General features: G+C 40.7%; 1 protein-coding gene across 1 annotated transcript in view; it reads left to right on the top strand.

Moving 5' to 3' along the window:
- RAI14 (retinoic acid induced 14) overlaps positions 1 to 21190 on the top strand; it is an 87762-nt gene that overhangs the window by 21512 nt on the left and 45060 nt on the right. The gene's annotated exons all lie outside the window — the stretch shown is intronic.

Genomic DNA, 21190 nt, shown 5'->3' with positions numbered 1-21190 from the left:
CAGGATGGTTTCAGCTCTGTACACACAGTGAACACAATTAGCAAATTGCATTCTTTGACATAAGAAAAACAACCTTGTACATGGTACATGCACTGAAGGTGGCTTAAACAAACTTAGTACAGTCTGATTTAGGGGTGGGGGAATGGATACTGTAAATCTTGCCATTGGAATTTACTTAAGCTGCTAGCTGAACGGCATGAGAACTGCCAATGCAGTGCAGTAAAGGAAGGAAAGGTCAGCAGATTGGAAAAAAGGCTCAACCCCTCATCTTTCAATGCAATTTTTTGCAGCCTTGTGCAGGGGCTTATTACCCCACTTTCACAGCTTAAAAATAAGGGGGATGGGTGGAAAAATATTTAAATGGGGTAGTTGTGGACAGAATAGCAATTCTGCAGTGCTCAGATACTGTGGAAACATGGGGACCATGTAAATTCTCTTTAAGGAGAAACAAGCAGCTTCTACCATGCCCAGATGAACTAGTTTGTGAGCTCTACATAGCTTGGATCTCTGCAGACTGTTCTGACTTTGGTGTGTAAACCTCTGTGTTTGAGTTTCCCTCTGTTTAAAATTGTTGAGTAGTTAGTGTTGCACACTGCCTGGAGATCAGACCTGCTTTGCAGGGCATTTGGGTTTGTCCCAGATCTGTGTAATAGGACTGCATGAGGGTTCCATGAGGGTTCCATCAGTAAGATAAGATTCAGAGGGGTGACTTTAAACATAGACTTTAAACATATTGCTGTAAATGGCCCTGATGATAGTCTTCTTCAATGATCTTTTCTGAGAAATTGAGACCTAAGTTTATGGTGACAAGGGGCTAAGAAATTTGTGGGACCACATCTTCTACATTTTGGTAGTTCAGATGTAGGATTACTTGCAGTTTTTGTCAATGCATGATCATGCTCTGACCTGGAACATGTCCTTTCCTCCTGTTTACAGTGTGTGTGTGGGATTTTGGATGAATTGTCAGTTTTCACACACAGCTGAAATGCATCTTCTTTTCAAGTATGTTTGAGTAATCCATAGTGATTAAGCAAAACAAGTAGGAAAGAATGTGATCTTGCTATATGCCATGATTGTAATGACCCCCTCTTTGAAATAAATCAGTTGTTTGTCAGAAGACTCATGTCTGCATAAGCACACGACATTGCTGCAGACAGGAAGTGCCCTAGTCTGTTGACCTCGTCTCCCAGGAAAAATCAAAAGTTCTCATTAAATTAAAAAAAAAACAAAACAAAAAACCCAAAATCAACAAAAAAATCTCCCAACTTGTCTTAGTGGAAGATGAAGGCAATAATATATATAACCTCTTTCTTTTCTATTGTTTATGAATGTGCAATCTGATATTTAAATTGCTTTTAAAACCTTTTTAATGCAGCTGAAAGGAGTGAGGTCAGATATATTTTCTTAGGGTTATGTTACACTCCACAAGGGTGAACAGGAAATGGTTTAAAATGCCAAGAAGCCCCTATTCCCCAACCAATTCCCCTGTCTTCTTTTAACCAGCTTTATTTCACATTGCATGCTTCAGCTGCTGTGAGCATTTCTGGGTTGAGTATTGGGGAAGGTTTCAGTGTATTCTTAAGTTACATCATCCAAGTTCCTTTGCCTGCAATTTAAAGAAGAAAGCTCTGGATTCTAAATACAATTGTATTCAGAACCAAATATGGTGAAACAGAGATCTTGCTATATGTATTTCTGATCTGTTAGCAGTGGTACGTGTGCTATCTTATTAACACCATTAATGTGAAAAGAATATTCATCACAATTTCCAATTATTACCACCATTCTCAGGAATTTGTGTGTGAATTTATGCAGTACTATCCCCAATTACTGACTTTATTTCTCAAGTTCTAATTCTTCTGTTTCTAGAATTTTTTTTTCAAGGCAACCTTTTATTTTTTTGTCTTCAAGTCTAAGAATAGAAAATTGAAAAATCTTGCATATTGCCAAATGCATGCTCTCACAATCAGCCCCCTATCCCCTCCCCCCAAAAAAACCCCAAACCAAACAAAAAAAAAAAACCTGCCAAAAACCCAAACTCAAATTAAGTGTGGGATATCATACACTTACTGAAATGATTAAGACTGTTTATATCTCTTTGCTGGTTTTGCTTGTCACCTAGAATATCTAGTTAAGTAACACAAAGGAACATCTCGTAGGAAAGAAATTTTGGAAGTAGGTATTTCAAAGAGCTGCAGGGGAAGTAGCTTGTTTTCTGGAGATGCTGTGATCTGTACACAGCGTGAACTTGGGCTTCCTGCTATTCATAGGTGAGGAAAGTCCCTTCCTCTGTGGAGAAGGTTCCTTGCTCTACAGTAAGTCATTCCTTTCTGAGGCTTTGAACAGATGTAGTGAAGGCCCTCCTAACACCTGTTTTCTAGTCTAAAAGCTCATGAAACTTTTCATACCTTACCTGTCTGATTTTAGGGGTGCATTTGGTTAATAGGATAAATCTTGCAAACGTTCACAGTGTTTGCCAGAGTGCTGCCACAATGAACATGCAAGGCTTGACTAGAATTGTACTAAATTCCTTTAAAGAATGTGTGTGATGTGTTTTTTTTATAGTCTTGTCTCTTTGTCAGTTGTTTCAAACACATACACATGAAGTGCGAGTTCCAAAACTAACTTATTGCTTATCTTAAAATGTCCTTAAATAGTCAAATTCGGCATTATCCTGTGCTCTTTCAAACTCAGATATCAATCCAGGATGTCTAAAGCATGACAAAACTAGATAAGCTGACCAGCAGTGTTGATACATGACCAGGAGTTTAAACTAGCTAATCTCCAGCTCCTGTCCTGTTAGGAATATGCAGTTGTGGCTTCTGGACACAGTGATTTGGCTTTCCAGGGTTCAGCAGCTTTGCTGACCACTGGGCTTAGGTGATGTCTTGTAACAGTGTTTGCAGAAGTCAGAAATATTTGCACAACAGTAATTATTAAAGAGGACTAGGAGCTGTGGTTATGAAATCCATCACCCATAGCAATAATTAACACTGAATGGTTGTGTAGAAGGCATGTAGTATGCTAAGAATCTACAATTTGGACTGAGTGCTTGCTATATGAGATCAAAACTGTGGTTGTTGAATACTGTAACTTATTAAACATGGGGATAGGACCTTATAATGAAATTAGAGGGTCTTCTCTAGTCTTTTTGACACTTGCAATTCTAGACTTAATTGGTTTTTCCATGCAATTAATCCTCATCAAATGTGTGATTTGTTGCAGCTTGGGGTTCTAAGAAAAGGCTTAAAATTATAGAACTTCTGGTGTTACACCTCTCCCTCACCCTGCATTTCTGGTCAGTTTTCTGTTTGTTCCTGGGCTCTTTTGGTAGGGGAAGGCACTAACAGAGGAGACAGCTTACTGTTTTTCTTTCTCCTCCAGGAGTACTGTGGCAAAGTCAGCCTGAAACCTTTGCTGGACTTTTAACACTACTTGCTTCCTGCAGGGGTGGGGAGGTCACTTCAGTCTCCCTTTGTGGGAAAAGGCTTAAGACATTTGAGATTGCCTACCACTGTTGAGCCCTGGAGAAAAGTTCTTGGTTGGAAGCAAAACAAAAAAATCTAGAGGAAAAGAGAATACGTCTATTGACATGGAGCCTGAGTTTTATTTGAAATAGAAAAAGAGGAGCTTGCACTGACACGAATCATCATCATTCATGTTCTGTTCCTTGTTTTCTCTTCAGCTGATAGTGGGTGGAGTACAAAAGTATTTCAAGCTAAACTAACTTCAGAAGACACCAACTTGGGAGTGAGTTACCATCGGCTGGGCCTCCATTGTCCTCCTGCAGCTTTGAGGATCTTTTTGGCTTTTCTTCATGTGGCTTTTTTCACACTGCCCCTGAGGCATTGTGCTTAGCAGTGAATCTTAGCTGTTGTTACTGCTATAATGAAAAGCATCACTGCTAAGCCGTGCCTTCTTCCCTCTTCCCATATCCCCTTGCTGTTCCCTCCAAGCTCATTGTGTGTCTGTCTGTACCACAGAAGGCTTGTCCTGGGCCAGGATCTCACTATGCTTAGTGCTGTTATTTTTATCTCCCCTTCTTGCCTTTCCAGTTTGAGGGCTTCTTCTTTTATGAAGTTTTGTTCTGAAATGAAAGCCACATTTCCCACTTGTAAAGTACCAAAGGCAGATGATCATACCTTAAAAGAGACACCGTGCTTGTTTGTGGAGCAGTGGGTAAAATGTAATTTGTGCTATGCAGACATGCTGAACATTAATAAATTCCATTCACCCAAGCTGATGAAAGACTCACATTATCTGTTTCTGGCAAGAATTATATTGCATCTAATTAGGCCCAACTTTAGAACATAGCATTTCATGAGCAAAGTTAATTACAATGCTCTTAGTCTTTGTTACAAGAAAGCAGTGGTGGGGAAAATCAGCAGTTGACATTAATTTGTGTTCTCTTACTTAATGCTTAACTGTCTCAGTGTTTTAGCATGTGAGCTTGTCAGGGCTGCCTTGCACAGCAGTTTCTGGGGAGAACATAATTTCAGCTGATGAGAATGACGGAGAGACAATCTTTTTTCCAGTAGTGGAGAGCAGTGTAGTTTCCTTGTGGCTCTGTCTCCTCAATGACTCAATACAGAGAGTACTTTTAAAGGAGTTAATCAACTATTTTTTTTCTCTGCAAGGTGAGAGTTAGTGTTACTGCTGTTGGGGTTTAAAAGTACCAAACACATTCTATTTGTGGTCTCTCTTGCCTTCCTTCTTGATCCCCCCAATTTAAACCTGCTTTCTGAGCAAAAAAAGTGTCCCTGATTTATGCTGCAAATATGACCACATACCCTGCAGAAGTTGTAAGAAAGTAAAGTGACCCATTTAGGAAACATCTTAAGAGAGTTTGCAGTGTTTTTTGGGATTGGGCAGAATCGGGTCTTGGATTCCTTGGGTTTCTCAAGATCCTTTTGAGAAGCAGAACTACAGAATTGCTAAAGCAGGTAGTACAGGTAGCTCTTTGGCATTTGGCAGATCAAACAAAACAGCTAAGCTCATGCTGCAGCCTGTGGTGGAAGCACAATACTATTCTTGTCAATATAATCAGTTTTTCATGAAACTTGCATGAGCTTATTTATCTTGGAGACTGCTTTCTAGCTTTTGGTGATCTTGGAGTAGGCATACTGGTATAGAATTATAGCATAAATCTCTGGGGGGTGGGGAGGGGAAGGAAATGGCACCAAATTAAATTTTATTTCTAGGAAAGTTCTGTAACAAGAACAGGATCCTTAAACATATATTGCCGGGTTTGCTAAAACCAGCCTTATCAAGGGCTGAAAGTTTCTCTTGGTCACAAAGTAGAGCTAACAGAAAGCTTACCAGCTGGAATCCATTTTTAAAGCTGACAATTTATATTCAAGCATAGGGATGTGATTTCTTCCTGTGCTAAATAAACTTGTTAGGAGATCTGATTCCACTCCGTAAAATCACTGGAATTATGGAAGTAGTGTTGCACTGAACTTATTTAATAAAGCTACTTAACATGGCTGTTCTGGAGACTGTCTTTCACTAAGCATCTGGCTGTACTTGCAATTTGAGAATAATTAAGGGTAGATTTTTTTTCTCTAGTGCTTTGTGCAACGGCACTTTCAACCCTGACGGAAATGTTAGGATAAACTCAACTCTGACACACATCTGCCTGCTCTGTTTCTAATAAAATAAGTAGACCTCTACCTTTTGCAACATTACTATGGTTTCTTCCTACCTGTTATCATGTATGTTATGCTGATAGGCGTAACCTCTTGTCAAAGAATAGCCATATTCTGTCATTGTTTTTAGACTGATACAACTTGCATCCTGTTTCTTGCTACTATTATACTGTTGATTCAGACAAGAAAGAGAATTGTGTATTTTATCACGATCACAATTGTGCTTTGTTGTGTGATATAAATTTTCCAGCTTCACCCTTCAGAGATGGATGTTATTGACTCTTAAATGTCTGAGGATGCATGTGCAGGAATGCTGTCTGCCTGGTGCCTGCTCTGTCCAGGTTGCTGCCTCCTCCAGCCTGGCTGGGTAGCAGAGGTTTGAGGGGAGGAAGCTACTGAGATCCCTCGTCTCGGGAGACATTGCCTAAAAATTGGCTGTCATTAGACACTTTTCATGCAAAAGCTGCAGCTGCTGTACACGGGATACACACAGCATTCTCACTGGCTTTCTCAGGAGCTCTTCCCATGAACCTGTTACCTGGGCAAAGTGCTGTAACCCAGTGAACAGTCAGGATGTGTTAATGTCACAGCAAATCTGTCTGAGAGATTCTTGCATCTCAGGTGAAACACAAGTGAGGAATGGACAGATTCTGCAACACAGGTTCTGTGGTATAGCTTTGGAAACTCTTTCTGTGAGAATGAGCTCTTCATGGTCTTATTTGACTTTGCTTGGCTTCCTCTCTGTCTTCTGAGACCAGCAAGCAAGATGCTCCACTGTAGGGTATTGACATTGACATTGCACAGGTATAATGACTTCCATAATCTTTCTCTCTTAAGACACAAGTCTTAAGTGCAAAAAAGGATTGTTTGGAGTAGATGAACCCAAACAGTTGTGGAATTAGGTTTTTGAGACAATGAGATTTTGCCCTCTTCTGTGGGGATTTGTTGGGACTTGTAGCAAAATGCATCAAACCACAGTCTGCATAGCTGTGAGGAATATAATGCATAGTTGTGAGGAATATAATGCATAGTTGTGATACCATCTTATTTGAGCTGTACTGTTTCTGCTTGTGGTGTTTCAATGGTGCAGTTGTTTTGTGAGCCTGGGATGCTCTCTGGAAGGATACAGAGCAAGTGATTGCCCGTTGAGTCATCTGTGGCAGAGCAAAGACTGCAGCAGAAAAGTATGTTCTTGCATTCAGTGGTAAAAACAGGACTTTGGAGTACTGCCCTTCATAAAATACAAGCTGTCAGTGGCCTCTTCATTAGTATACTTAAATGCCTGATGCAGGAAACTGCAAAGACCTTACTGCACAGGTTTTTTTCCTTCATTACTTGTAAGCTGGCTTGGGTTTGCAAGAAAAAGCTCTGGTTCCCATTGTCATCTGAAATATGAACTCTGCTTTACATTCCTGACCTGTAACAGAGCTATTTCAAAAACATGCTTTTTCTCCTCCAAAACAGCATGTGTTGAATTATAATGGCCCATCCTGCAATGCAGACATTTTAATTTTCAACAGGCATGAATGTCTGCAAGGAGGTGAAAGTTCAGGGTGAGGGGGGAAGGCTAACTCAGAAAATATGAACAGAAATATGTTCCATTCCCAACCCTCTGTTCTTTAGAGCATTCCCACAAAAAGAAATTAAAACCAGAAAGAATTTTAAAATTATTTTTATCTTGAGAAGAACTTGATGCCTGTTTGAGGTTTTGCAAAGTAAGTCATGAATAAAAAGCCATCTTATTTTTGTGTACAACTTCACAGTATTTAGATGGTGGAGGGAAAACATGCCTTTTAAGTCTAAAAATAGATCTGTGATTATGCATAATTTGCGAAGATAACTGACTGCCTTGCTTAGCCTTGATATTTTGGCCTGTAGGAAGGGGAGCCTTCTGGAACCAGTGTTTTCCTTTGAAAGCACTTGACATTCTTCACGCCTTGTAAAGCATGTTGTCTGCAAGTTGTGTGCGTGCTGTTGAGCTGGTTAATTTCGGATCCCATGTATCTGTTGCTCACTGCTCGCCTGGCTCTGTTCCAAGCAGAAGATGAGCGGTTTGCCTAGGGGGAGAGAAGTTCTTGCTGGTGTGGTGTGATTGCAGCTTTTTGTGGCTCAGGGACTGGGCAGCACGAGGGGTACCTGCTGAGGTAGGTAAGGTACCAGTTTTGCTGCACTTCTGATAAAACATAAGGATGGAGACTCTGAGAGAGACGCTGGGAGCAAGTAGCTGAAGAGCTTAAACTGTGGTGGTGGATTGACTTTTGCAGAGTGCTGGAAATGTCTGCTTGAGTTCCTGAGAGAAGAGGAACGTCAAGTCAGATTTTTGCAAACGCAAATCCACGGCGTGAGTGCTGTGTGTCAGTAGAGCAGGGGAGATGGCACAATCACTCCTACCTCCTCAGGCAGTGTGATGAAGCAGGAGGCTGTTACATGTGCTAACATAATGGGGAACGTATCTCTTTTGAAAGGATCTAGAAGTCCTGTTTGACAACACTGTGTACAGAAATGAAGTGAGGCAGTGAAGTGTCTGTTTTCCTAGAGTCTGATTTATGCAGGAATTCACTTCTGACAATTTGGTGAAGAACATTCCTTTTCTTAAAAAAGAAAAAAAGTGCCAGTATCGCATGTTTTGATTTGTGAGTAGGTGAGCTGCACAGATGCAGTAAGAAAAGGCAGAAACTTACATGTGTCTGTTCAGAAGAAATGCTGAAATAGGAGGAAATTGTAAAATCAATGCAATGAATTCTAAACAAATTATATTTTCCCTGTTGTGGCCAGCCTATGTCTTTTGTTGACTATGTTACTCTGGCTTATTGATTATCCCTGAAATGTACACGTGCCTTAATAATGGGTGAAAATTGTGTTCAAATTCCCTGTGGTAGTTTCAGAATACATCCATGGAAGTGTGCATTTTTCTTTTTAATTCAGTGATTGTAAATGTCCCTGTCTCTTGTCTGTGTTCATAGATTGACTGTGAAGTGAATAGTTTGCAAAGAGTTAATGGTTTTGCCTTGTTGAAGACTGTAACTGACCCAGCTGTGTGGAGCACAGGTAAATACAGAAGGTACAGCTCAGTCTGGCTGACTGTGGAAAAGGTCGCAAGGATAATGCACTCTGTCCTCCCACCTAAACAGTTAAGGAAACTGGAATGCTTAACCATGCAAATCAGATACAATTGTACTATTTGAATGGATTCTTTGCCCTTTTTTTTCAGCTGTTGGTGCAAGAAATGCCCTTTTGTGCTGTCTTCAGAAACAGAACAAAAGTATTCTTGAATACTGTGCATCATCGTAGAAGTGTTGAACTCTGTTTTTGTAGGTCTTTCCATTTCTCCTGTGACTGTGTTTATTGCAGGGCTCCACACTATATTTCCCAAATACAAATTAACTTAGACTCAGTTTAGAAGGGCCAATTTCAAGATGAGTCTGCTGTTTGGTTATTTTGAAAGTAAACATGGGTATTTATTCCAGCATGCATCCCAAAATGCCAGGTCTCCATCCCAGAGACTGTATTAACCCAATGAAATAATTGGTATGTTTTCTACATTTGGTGTGGAGAAAGCCTACTTAGATGAATAATTTCATTATGGTACATACTTGTTGTCTGTACAATCCCTAACAAAAGCAAAAAAACAAAACCCCTTCTGTGTGTACAGAAGCCTTCTATCACACCATGGCATTAATACTCACCTGTGTAGTAGGATCTGGATGCAATTATTTACCTCTTTACTTCATGTTGAAATTCTAGCTATGCTGGGAGAGTCGTTTAAGTATGAACTAACTTGGTAGTTCTTTTCTTTGGTGTCCTTATGTCTTGCTCAAGCACGTAGAAGTTGCCTGACTGTATACAAAAGAGAGAAAAATTTTGGTAAAATACATCCTGTGAGTTCTGCCAGGGCTGTTTGGGAATGGTCTCCAAGGTAACCAGGCTTTTCCTGACATAACTCAGTAGCTGTATCTAAAATAAGTGCTGGTAGTGGCTGCCTTGGTACAGTAGCAAGAAACATCAGTTTTTATTGAGCGCAAGTAATTAGCTCTCTGGTTTTAGTCCAGAGTTTTCTGCAGAGATCATCCATGTGAGACAGGCTCTGCCACCTCTGAAATTGTTCAGATTCACTCCCAAGCTGCCAAAGTCAGAAGAAACACTGTCTTGAAACATGGTTGCCTTCTTGGGTTGAGAATAAATCTTTTCTGTGCTCGTCTCCACAGTGAATGTTCCTTCAGCCAACTGAAAATCAGTATCAACTTGCTTTCGTGGGAGGTGCATATGTAGACAGAGGAATACATAATAAAGCCTGGAGTTTTGCCGGGTAATAATATACTTCTTAAACAGTCTTTTTTGGTGGCTTAAAAGTAATAAAAATGTCGCACTACAGCACCTAACTTTTCTACTTACATAGAAGGATTGATTTTATTGCCTTTATTATTGTGTGCTCCAGTCTCATGCAAACAGCATATGGATCATAAACTATATGGTTGTCCCGGGTTAATGATAAGACTCTCTCCTCCGAGAGCGAAGGGCCCCGACACCCCCTCCCCCACCCACAACTGAACCTCTTAGATGGAAGTGAAGAAAAAACTATTTATTTAACAAAACCACGCAGAGTGCCCTACAAGGCACAGGGGAAGGGGAAAAACAAGGTGAAAGGCAGTTATTCAACCTGATTAAAAAGTCCTTTTCTCAGACGCAGTCCCTCTCCTCCTCGCCCCCACCCGGGGCCGGGTGGAGCTCCCTGGAGAGCTCTGCTGTCCTCTGGCCCTCCTGGGTCTCCGGGTGGCAAAGCAGATCGAAGAGAAGGGGTCCAAACGAGGAAAAAAAGAAGAAGAATGGAAAAAACGGGAACAGAGCTCACTCCGACCCCCGTCCAGCACGCAGTCTCTGCCGGGCGACGAATCCTCCCCCGGAGCGAGACTTGGAGAAAATGTTTTCAAAACAACCCGCGTTTCTCTCTGCGGCTGGGTGCAGTTAAAGAGACAGGACCACACATTTTTACACATTTTTTTTCTTTCTTGGGCATATAAGCCAACGATAGGGGATAAAGGATTATCATATCATCAATCCAAGACAATGGTATGTTAGTTTGGACTTTACACTGAAATTCTATCGTTGCTGTTTGCAAAATTGTGGCATCTCTTCAAATAGCAGTGGCATGACTGGCTATAGTGTTGAGGTAACTTAGAGCATGTATAGTGTGTCAGGATGTATGGACTGTGTTGATAAAGCTCAGTTAGACTGGCTGTCATCCACTTTCCACTTCAGTTTTCCTGTCTGACATTAGGTGTTTGGAAAACTTTTTGCATAGACATAGAAATAAAAGAATGACGCATGCTAAAATAAAACAAAGCTAAGGAAGTGGCTAGCTACCCATGAAGCTCAATATTAATCCAAAACTTCTATTTCCAAATAATGTAACATTCTCAGAATGTTTCTCATTTGCCAGAATGTTTACTGCCTTCATTAAAAAACAAGGCAAAACAATTAAAAAAAAAGACCCCCAAAATAACTCAAAACCCCCCCACCAAAACAATATCCCAAAACAAAATTAATGCTGACTCTTTTTTTTTAATTAACAACATTAAATCCATTGCATAAAAGCTCTTTATAATAGTCCATGGAGGCTGCAGGTAACCTTCCAGCAATCAAGAAGCCTTGGCCCAAGGTTTGACGTCTTGTTCAGTCAGGAGCATTTGCCAAAAAGCTAGTGGCACTGGAGATGGCCAGGCTGCAGTGGGCATAGCAGCCTGGTGTGACAAGGGGAGCACAATAAAACCAGTCCAGTGACTGGGCAGGCATTCAGCGAGCAGCCTGAGGCAACGTGTTGTGTCAGGGGCTGTGTACAGAGCCTTGGACAGCTGCAGCACAGAGGTTTAATTTATAGTGACGTTGCAGAGTGTGTGCCAAAACTTTCCTCATTCTGAAGGAAACACTTTCCAGTGCATAGTCGTTCAGTCTTGAACAGTTCTTTAGGGATGTTGAAGAGCATTTTGAGTGTTTTTTCCTTGAGCAGATAGCAATGTTCTGTGGTGAGATTATGGAGGAATTGTCTGTTCACACTTTACTGTAATTTCCATAATCAGTACAGTAATGTTACTCCCAGATTTTGCCAATAGCAGTGTCTTCACTGTGACCTCTTCTGGAAGAGTAACAGAGATAGATTTCACTTTCTTAGCTTTGTCAGCCTCTTCCCATTCAAATAACATACCAGGCCAAAATCTTTAAAATTTGATTTCTCAGAAGTAATTGCAGGGCTGTTGTGAAATACTGTGTGGAGCTTTCCAAACAGAAGTCCTTGATTTTTTTTCTTTCTTTTTTTTTTTTTCCTTTTTATTTTTTCTTTAGTATGGTGAAGAGTTTGAGAAGGATGAGACAAAACTAAAATGTGGTAAATTCAACAGTTTCAAAAAATATACTTTTACTAGCATGAGGGCCAGGTTCTTGAGAGCTTCTATTTAAAATCCATATTTAGGTGCATAAACAAGATATTTAGCTTTCAAAATGGCTGGTTCAACAAATAATTCAATATTTTTATTGTGGGATGTGCATAGCATAAAATATATTTAATGTAAGAGATGATAATCCCATGAAGTTGTATCCTTTCCTAGTAAAAATGTGTCCTCAGCCCATGTCAGAATGACTGTTTTTATCCATGCTGAGGTTTTTATGCAAACCCTGAATTAAAGTGTGGCTGTAGCCTGTCCTCGGTTTAGAATTCATCTGTTGACTCAAGTTACCATTAAAAGCCTTTGCCAGAAGATTATAGAAATTGGTAGCTGGGGCCTGAGAAGACCATGCAATCAAAAGTATTCCAGCTTTCTGCCCAAGTGGTTAAGGCAGCATAGCCAAATCTGGTGGCTTTAAACCATTTTTGCTCTGCTGTCTTTTAAAAAATGTTGGTCTACTGATACAAAGCTGACCTGCTGAATTCAAGATTGCTGCCTCACTTTCCTTTGTTGTGTTTGGATACTCGAGAAAGAGCAGAGAGATCTGCACAGACCCATTTTTTGGGGATTGCTTCAGCACAGGGGCTCATTCCTTAGGACTGTGCTTCTTGGTGAGGCAAAGCATGCATGGGTGGTAGCAATTCTGTTTTTTTTTCTTTCTGCTTTCTGTCTCTCACTGCTGAAGAAAAGCAGGGTTGTTGTTTGTGGTTAGCTGATTGTTAAGGGCAGTGTTTTTAGCCTGGCTTGATCATGGTGCCTATCGGGCTGTACAGGCACCAGTATGTTGTTGGGTTTTGCTCTGCAGAGCAGGAGAGGGAATAGGAGCTGTGGCACAAAAAAACAGTGGAGCTGAACAGATTTCTGTTCTATTGTGAACAGAACAGTCCATGTGAGGGTCTCCAGTCTTTTGTTTCCAGTAGTCCCTGCTGGGGCATATCTCGGGAAGAGCAAACCCTGAGCGTGTGTGACACCTCTCCATAATACTTTCCTACCTGCTTAGTATTTTCAGCTCAAGCAGTTTCCTGCACATGGAAAGTAATTCCAAGTGGAAACTCTTTTCCTAAAATTTGGTGAAGCTTTCTGCCTAACATTTGATCAGCCCCTCCCTTTATAAACTCAATAAACTTAAACTTAAAAACTTATTGTCTGCAACATCCTTGGAAAGGACTTCCACAAGTCTGGTACTGTCTATCTGTTGTTATATTTTGACTTGGTTCCACTTTCTTGTCCGTCACTGTGCTGTAGCAGTTGATCCCTGTCCACCTCCCCCATGTCAGTGATTTTAGTTGTCTTTGTGTCCCCCTTGGTTTAACTAGGCTGAGGTACCCTAACCTGTTTGTTCTCCATACTAATGTTGTTTTGGATCATCTTTACCCTTCTGAAACTTTTCCAGCTCTAGTGCAAATTTGGAGAAAGAGACCAACACCACACGTTGGTGAATACAGTCCATAGTTGTTCTATTTTCTTCTTTATGCCTTACTGATGACTCCTGGCACTTTGATTTCGTATGAATTGGACTAGCAGTCGGGAAACATGGATACTTTTCCTGATTCTCTTGTGTGGTCACTTGGCTTCTAAGTTTCTGCGGAAACTTTGTTTCTTTCTAAACATCTTTGTTGATGTGGGTAAAGTACACACTCTTACAAAGGAAAAGGATACTCTGTGAGCTCAGGCTGACCATGAGTCTGTGACCATCAGTCTATGTTGCAGAGCAAAGTATTACAGCGTGGGGCAATTGCAACATGGAGTTTTTCCGAAAGGCTTTGGAGTAGTTACACCTCAGTTAGTTGCCAGAAATTTTTCCTTGCTAGTTTTGTCACTACAAGAAACAAAACTATTCCTGCTTGTCATTTTTCTTTCGTTTTCATGCTAGAATTGGTTTATTTTTCTGGGAGCCTGACTTGATCTGTGGGTGGATTTAAACCACCTACAATAAGAAGTGGAGGGTTTTTTATATAACTCTTAGACACTGCATGCTTAATTAGGGCATCTGTGCATACTTTCTTAAATGGCACCCTGAATATAATGAGGACCAGAGCAATAACAATGTGCTGAATGGTTGCCATTAACTCTAAGGGATTATGTGAAATATTTGAGTAACTGAGGTATTGATGGCTTCTGTTGCACATATTACAGTAATTAATTAATTGAAGAGTACTTAACCACTTACAGTTGATTACTCTGATTTCCTTCTCAGCAGGTCTTTTTATTCAACTTTTACATAATGCAGAACATTACATCCTTTGCCCCTCAGTGATGTGTCTCCTTAATTGATGTGTATTCTTTTCTTTCCTAGATATTTCAAAAGGTAGGCATTTTTTTGGCTTCCAAATAGTCCCCAAAACTCCTTTTTCCAAAGAAGTTTCATGCTAGTAAGTGTGAAGTAGTGATAAACCACAGGTTGCTTTCAAATTTCATAAAGGCAAACTTTTTAAGGCTGTATTGCTGCAGAAAGGTGTAACAACTTGTTCATTGTACCTATTTAGTTTGTCATGATAATGGCTAATGCATTAATGTAGCTTTTAAGAACAATGCCCATTTCTTTTCCAAGAGAAGGTTTAAGAATATTTATCTTGGAGTCTTTTAGAAAACCCTGCTGATTTGTGTAATACCTTTTTAAAATAGCTGGCCAGATGGATCCAGGGAATGCTTTTGCATGTCACATGTGTCTAACGCCTTTCCTTCTCCTGGGACCAAACTCCATTACATCATATTTTATGATTACAAGACAGAATTTTGGTGGAACTTAGCCATATGGTTGAGTCATCTGCTCTCTTCAGTTTTGGAGGGATTATACTAGCATCTTCAAAAGACTGCTAAATTTATTGGCTTTTTTAACCCATAAGATTTGGAAACCTTATGCTGTCTCTGGCAATGAAAACCAACCCATTTTCAGCTTATTTATATAATCCTTTGCAGTTATTAACTGAATCTGTTGAAGATGCTGTTACAGGATGAAAAAAGAGAAAGGATACTTGTATGTTATTCAGGGTTTCCTATGTCATGAGATGGAAGGGACACCTAAGATATATGACATAGATTCCTAAAACAAACAAAAAACCCATCAAATGCCCATTCTTTGAATTCTTCTTATGACTCTTAGCCATTATCTCTTATTCCATGAAGACTTAAAACCAGTTACAAATCCTTGCTCTCCCTCTGCTCCTCCAGCCCTTCACATGAATTATTGAAAAGCATGTTTTGAAAAAAGATGAGAATTACCTCACTGCTGACTGGCCATTTGCTCCTGGGAACATGTCTGAACCCAGCAGTTAGTTAAAGTTGTTGTGTTAGATGCACTCTGCAGAATCCAGCATAGCCCTGGTGTGCAGCCTCAGTCTTTGAAATGCATTTAGTGTAAACTGATCATGATGGGGAGCATGATTAGGGATATTGTTCAGGTCACTCTTACTTGTAAGCATAAGGGGAAAACATTTTATAAGATTTATGATACTATGTGGGATTTCTCTCTCATGTCAGCACCTCCAAGAACTGTGACAAAATGGTTATAGCTGTAACAGGGATGTTTTTGATGACAGAAAAGGGGCTTACCAGTAGCACAGCCAGCCCACTCACTTTTCCTGAGGTTGTGTGCTCTTTTTCCAGAGAGACTCTGGGCACTGTACTGCCCTTCAGGATTTTGTGCTTTGTTAATCTTTTCATTATAGATTTTTAATTTGCAGTAGCTTTGTACTGGGGAAGTTAAAAATCTCTAGGTTGCTGAGCTCTATTACAGAAAATGTGTGTGGATCTTGTGAAGAAATTAGAATACAAACTAGAGAACCTGCAGCAGGGTTGCTCAGTACAGCAGCAGCACTATTCCTTAGAGGGGGAGGGCAGCACTTATCTTGATCACAGAAGAGTGTCCTGATGATTGTGACATGCAAATATAGTCCAGTCTAGGACTAATTAGTAGGAGCCAAGTGAATCTTTAATTAAAACAAAGGAAGCACATGGCTGTTTGTAACTCTTGTCATCTTGTGTGAGCAATCCTAGTGCTTTTGGTGAGGTGCAGGGTATCCAAATTAGCAAAAGCACTTTAGTGAGAGGACTGAGTGTTCTAGAAAATCACACATTATTGATCAGAATATTCAGATGAAAACAGGAAGGTCACTGATGTGCAGATTGGCCCATTAATACTGGGCTGTGATGGTTGTGCCAGCAGACAGCTCAATCGCTGATCAAATAGGCAAGAGCTGAACCCCCAGCACTGGCTTGGGGCAGCACAGGCTGAGCTCCCAGAGGCTGCCTGGAGGAAGCTGTGGCTCTGATCAGATGAAAGGCAAGGCCATCCTTGCCTGCTGAAAATTTCTGCATGTCATTATTCATCCCCATAGAGAAATGGAACTCCTGCATGGGATGAAGCCTAAGGGAAGGAGCCAGGGTGAGTGCCTGCTTGTTCTTTCTTTCCTTTAGCCTCAGGCCTGCCATGTGTGGGCACTTGATGTTCTGCATACAGAGAGTCTGACGCATAAAAGACTTGTCTGATTCTCAGTGCATGTGATGTGGAGGATAAACAACGTGGGAAGATGTGGTGGTGTGAAATCTCACATGTTCTTCACTGGCAGCTGAAGTGGATTTTATTTTCATGCAAAACAATTGCTTGCTTTTCCCCGTGACTCTTGGATTTATCCTTCATTGCAGTCATGGAAGTAAAAGCAGCTAAGCTTAGCTTGCTGCTTTAATATCTGATTTTTGGAAACTGACAAATATTAGATCTAGAGGTCAATCCACAGCACTAACATCTGTTAGTGGCCTCAGGAAGATCAGACAGATAGTGAAACTTCTTTGCCTTCTTATGTAGTCATGAAGTACTTTTGGAGATTGAGTTGAGTCCTTGAAGACTCCAAACAAAATAATTTCTTGGAATAGGGATTTGTCTCTATGCTTGCATTGTGTTTTGTTTGGCATTGTCATGGGTTTCAGAATAGAAGGCTATAATCCCCTAACAGTGGTTATGTCCTTTACAAGAATGACAAATTCAACTATAAATAGACTGTTTTTCTACTCTGATAGTTTTGAAATGTTAATACATATCTTGTTATGAATTTGGAAATTGTATTTCTTCCTACAATGCCATTCTAGTAGGTATAAAAATATTGTCAAGTGTTTTTAAAACAACCATCTGTAATATTTTCTGGCACTTGTGGAGAATATTAAGATGGTGAAATTTAGTCAAGTAATCTTGCTATTAGAGGGGAAAAAAGGAAACAACCTTCACTGTGAGCTGGAATTTCATGTAGGCATTTATAATACAAACACAAAGGGCCATGGTGGCTTGTACCTTACAAATACATTTTACAGCAGTACATCTTACTGATCAGTTCTGGACTGTGTGCAGTTCTGCTTGGTGTTGAATTATTTCTTGCTCTTGAATGCAGCCTTCGTGTCTGTATTCCCCTTTGAAGAAAAATGGGGAGGAAAAATGGGCTGCAGCTCCTCACTTCATGAAAATCAGCTTACTGTGCAGAAGTTGCAAGATAAGCAATGTTTTGAGAGCTTTAAAAGTAGACATGAGGAAGGATGGAGTCATAGGCCTAAAGTGTGAGTACACAATGAATTTAGCCATTGGGAGTCAAGAAGATTTGTCAAGTACCTGTGCTCTCTGACTAAGTTTACTAGTCAATAGAAACTGGAGCATGATAGTAGAAATCTGGATAGACACAGTTGGCTCTGATAATCAAACCAAGTCATTGAATCATAGAATGCTGATTTGAAAGGGACCCATTAAGATCATTAAAGTCCAGCTCCTGGCCCTGCACAGCACACCCCAAGAGTCACACCATGTGCCTGAGAGCATTGTCCAAATGCTTCTTGAGCTCTCTCAGGCTGGTGCTGTGATCCCTTCCCTGGGCAGCCTGTTCCAGTGCCCAACCACCCTCTGGGTGAAGAACCTTTCCCTGATATCCAGGCTAAACCTCCCTGACACAACTTCAGGCCATTCCCTCAGGTCCTGTCACTGTCACCACAGAGAAGAGATCAGTGTCTGTCCTCCTCTTCCCCTCATGAGGAAGTTGTAACTGCAGTGAGGTCTCCCCTCAGTCTCCTCAGGCTGAGCAGACAAAGTGACCTCAGCCGCTCCTCACACAGCTTCCCCTCTGGACCCTTCACCTCCTTTGGATGCTGTCTAGTGGTTTAGTGTGCTGAATTTACAAATCATCCACTAAGGCATTAAATGTTGAGAGCTAAGGGACTGTTCCTGTCCCTGTCTGTCTAGAACCAGAGTTCAGATGTGTGCCTTGGTCCTTAGGACCTCTCTGGTCTTCACAGACCACTGTGTCTATCACAGTGTTGAGGAATGCAAGATAGTCAACTCAATAGTTGAATAAACAAACTTTTTTTGCAGAGTTGGCAATGTCCCAGTATTTTACAGCCTCCTTACCACTGAAATGTACTTACTAGATAAAAGGTCATGTTAGATTATGCAGGCAATTTCACTTTGAACCTCATGATTTCTTTTTCCCAACTGACCATGAGGCAGTTGTGCAGCAGAAATCCCAAAACTTGAAAGGCGTTATGTAAGTTGCTATTTGACCTTGGTAAGTAACTAAAATCTGTTGGTTAAGTAGTTAATCAGTCTTAAAACATTGTCAGAAGGAGTCTTTTTCATATGTCTCATGCTGATTATCAGTTTCTTGTTTATATATATTTTTATATTTAAGGGTAAAGAAAACCTGAGGATCCTTGGATAGCCATTTGAGAAGTGTGGTCATTTTTAAGTCTATGTTTTGACACCCCACGGATTTTTTTGAAGGGAAGAGCTCCCATGTGTCCAGCAGTAAATAGTAGTTTGTTAGATATGTTTCAGTTTTAGTGCAATTACTGAGTAATTTCAAGATGAGAACAGTCATCTGAGTTCTCTGTAGCTCAGATCTCTAGAACTTTGAGAAAAGACAGAACAATGGGAGATGGTCACTTCAAACAGGATAGATTTAACTTCTTTATTTTTAGAAAGTCCCTTGTGTTTTTTCCTGTGTTAAGATAAACATTGTTTCATTTATACAAATATACACAATTAATTCTTGGCTTTACTTTCTTCTGTCTTACTGAGAGTGATTGTTTGCATGTGGTGTGGTTACTGCTACATCCTTGGCTATCTGAAAATAAAGATAAATCTTCAGTTGTTGTATTGATGATGTGTGAGATGACAAACAATGGACAGTAGCTGGACTTACTGCCAATGCTCTGGCTGTATGTTACTAATGATTTAGATATACTTTTTCTGGTTTTGTTCTAATGCTTTGTATGTTGTGAACTTTTTTGCTCATCACTTTTTCTTTATACCCAGTGGAGTGAAGTGGGTTATGTGAAAACATCAGTAACTGCTTAAAAGAAAAGGTGTGATGTACCTAGATGTAATGTTAGCAGGAAGTGCCACTGTTCCTTAAATGCAAAGATTTATTTATGTCTTTAAAAAAGGCTGAAAAGTAGTATCTGAACCAAAAATACCATCATGGCCTTTCGTATGAAGTGAAACAAGCAGCATGTGTGAGCTGTGTGCCTTCCAACCCACACAGAGCTCCACCATGAGCCTCTAAACTCGCTAGATGAGGGCTGACTGTGCTCCCTGGTCTGGTGAAATGTGTCATGCTCTCTCGGCCTCCTTTACTGACTTTTGCTCTCAGTCTTGTCACTTATCTTACAGAAATGAAGTCTTGCAGCTGAGTCACAAAAAGGCTGCTTTTCTATGCTTAAACTGTGCGTGTTCCCTTCCTGACCTTATGGCTACTCTGCATTCAAAACCTGATTGGAACTGTGAAACTAAACACAGGGCTTTTTTAAAAAACCAAACAAGCAGCAAAGCAAACAAATAAACGTCTCACAAAACCCAACCAAACCCCCACCAAAACAGACAAAAAACTCCCAAGAAGTTTACACAGAAGAAATACAAATATCTCAGCAACACAGCAAACTCTTCAATGCACTTATTTCCACCTTCATTTCCCTCTTGAGTGTTCTTGGAGCATAGCTCACAACCTGCTGCAAATTCCAGTTGCCATTTAAGCAAAGACCACACTAACTTTTTTCTACAACTTCCCTCCCCCCACACCCCCACTCCCCAGACTTGCAGTCTCAGATGACCATTTTAGTCAGGTCATCTTTGCCCTTCTCTGTTGGTGAAAGACCCTTTCATTTCCCAGCTTGTGGTCTCCTTCTGCCAGGAAAGTTTCCGGGCAGCCTCACTGGCTGATAGAAGTGCCCTGCTGAGTGACTTGCTGTTCAGTTACATTATTCTGGGGTTCAGCATGAAAAAATGGTTTGCTTGGATAATAATCACTTCTTTATCTACAGAAGCTACCCCGTGAATGGGTAATTATCAAGGTTTACTGACAATCTGCCGTTAGTCTTTTGTTACCATTCCTTGTCCATTCACTCCAACTGCTTCCTGCCTTCCCTGTCATTCTTTTTATCTCCAATTCAAATGGAGTTCATGGTCCGACAGAAATACAGGCTCCAGTATCAAATGGACCTCATGCCCTTCTCATGGCCAGTTACCCCAGCTTGGCACCATAGCTCAAGAAGTGAGAGGAGGGCAATGGATTGAAGCTTCTGGTTGTAAAATGTGCACAGGATACTTGCATTGCTGCTGCTCTAAAGAGTGGCATTTGTAATCTTGTAAGTTGCAAATGTTTCATCTTCTTATGTAAATATAACTTATATTATTAGCCATCCGTCACCTAAAATAGGCAAAATGGATGGTCAAGCGAAGCTGGAAAAGACTCTTTTGTAGCAATTAGTGCCATTTAGATAATATCACTGTGAATTACTTTGAAAGCCATTGTCACGCTTTGCTTTTTTGACAACTTAATTAGAGGTCTAGACCTTACTTGTGGTGAAGCTAATGAGCACAGCCTCTTTTGGCATGGCCTTGCAGGGCGCTGGCTCGGTCGAGTGCGGTGAGCAGAGGTCAGCTGGCAATGCCACTGAGCTGTACCTATGCCCAGGGCAGCCCTTGGGAATCACAGCAGCTCCTGGCATCTGCTGAGCTCTGAATGTCCTGAGAGGTGCTGCTGCACACTGGAATAAGCTGTTGCTGATAAGATCAACAGCATCCTGCCCTCCTGCAAGTGAGATTTCCACTCCCACCATGCAAGCTTGCTGCTG

Source organism: Lichenostomus cassidix, chromosome Z (genome assembly GCF_008360975.1).
Source record: "Lichenostomus cassidix isolate B80296 chromosome Z, HeHo_3.0, whole genome shotgun sequence".
NCBI lineage: Eukaryota > Metazoa > Chordata > Aves > Passeriformes > Meliphagidae > Lichenostomus > Lichenostomus cassidix.
Note: the sequence above shows the minus strand (reverse complement) of the source record. Positions and strands in the feature narration are given on the sequence as shown.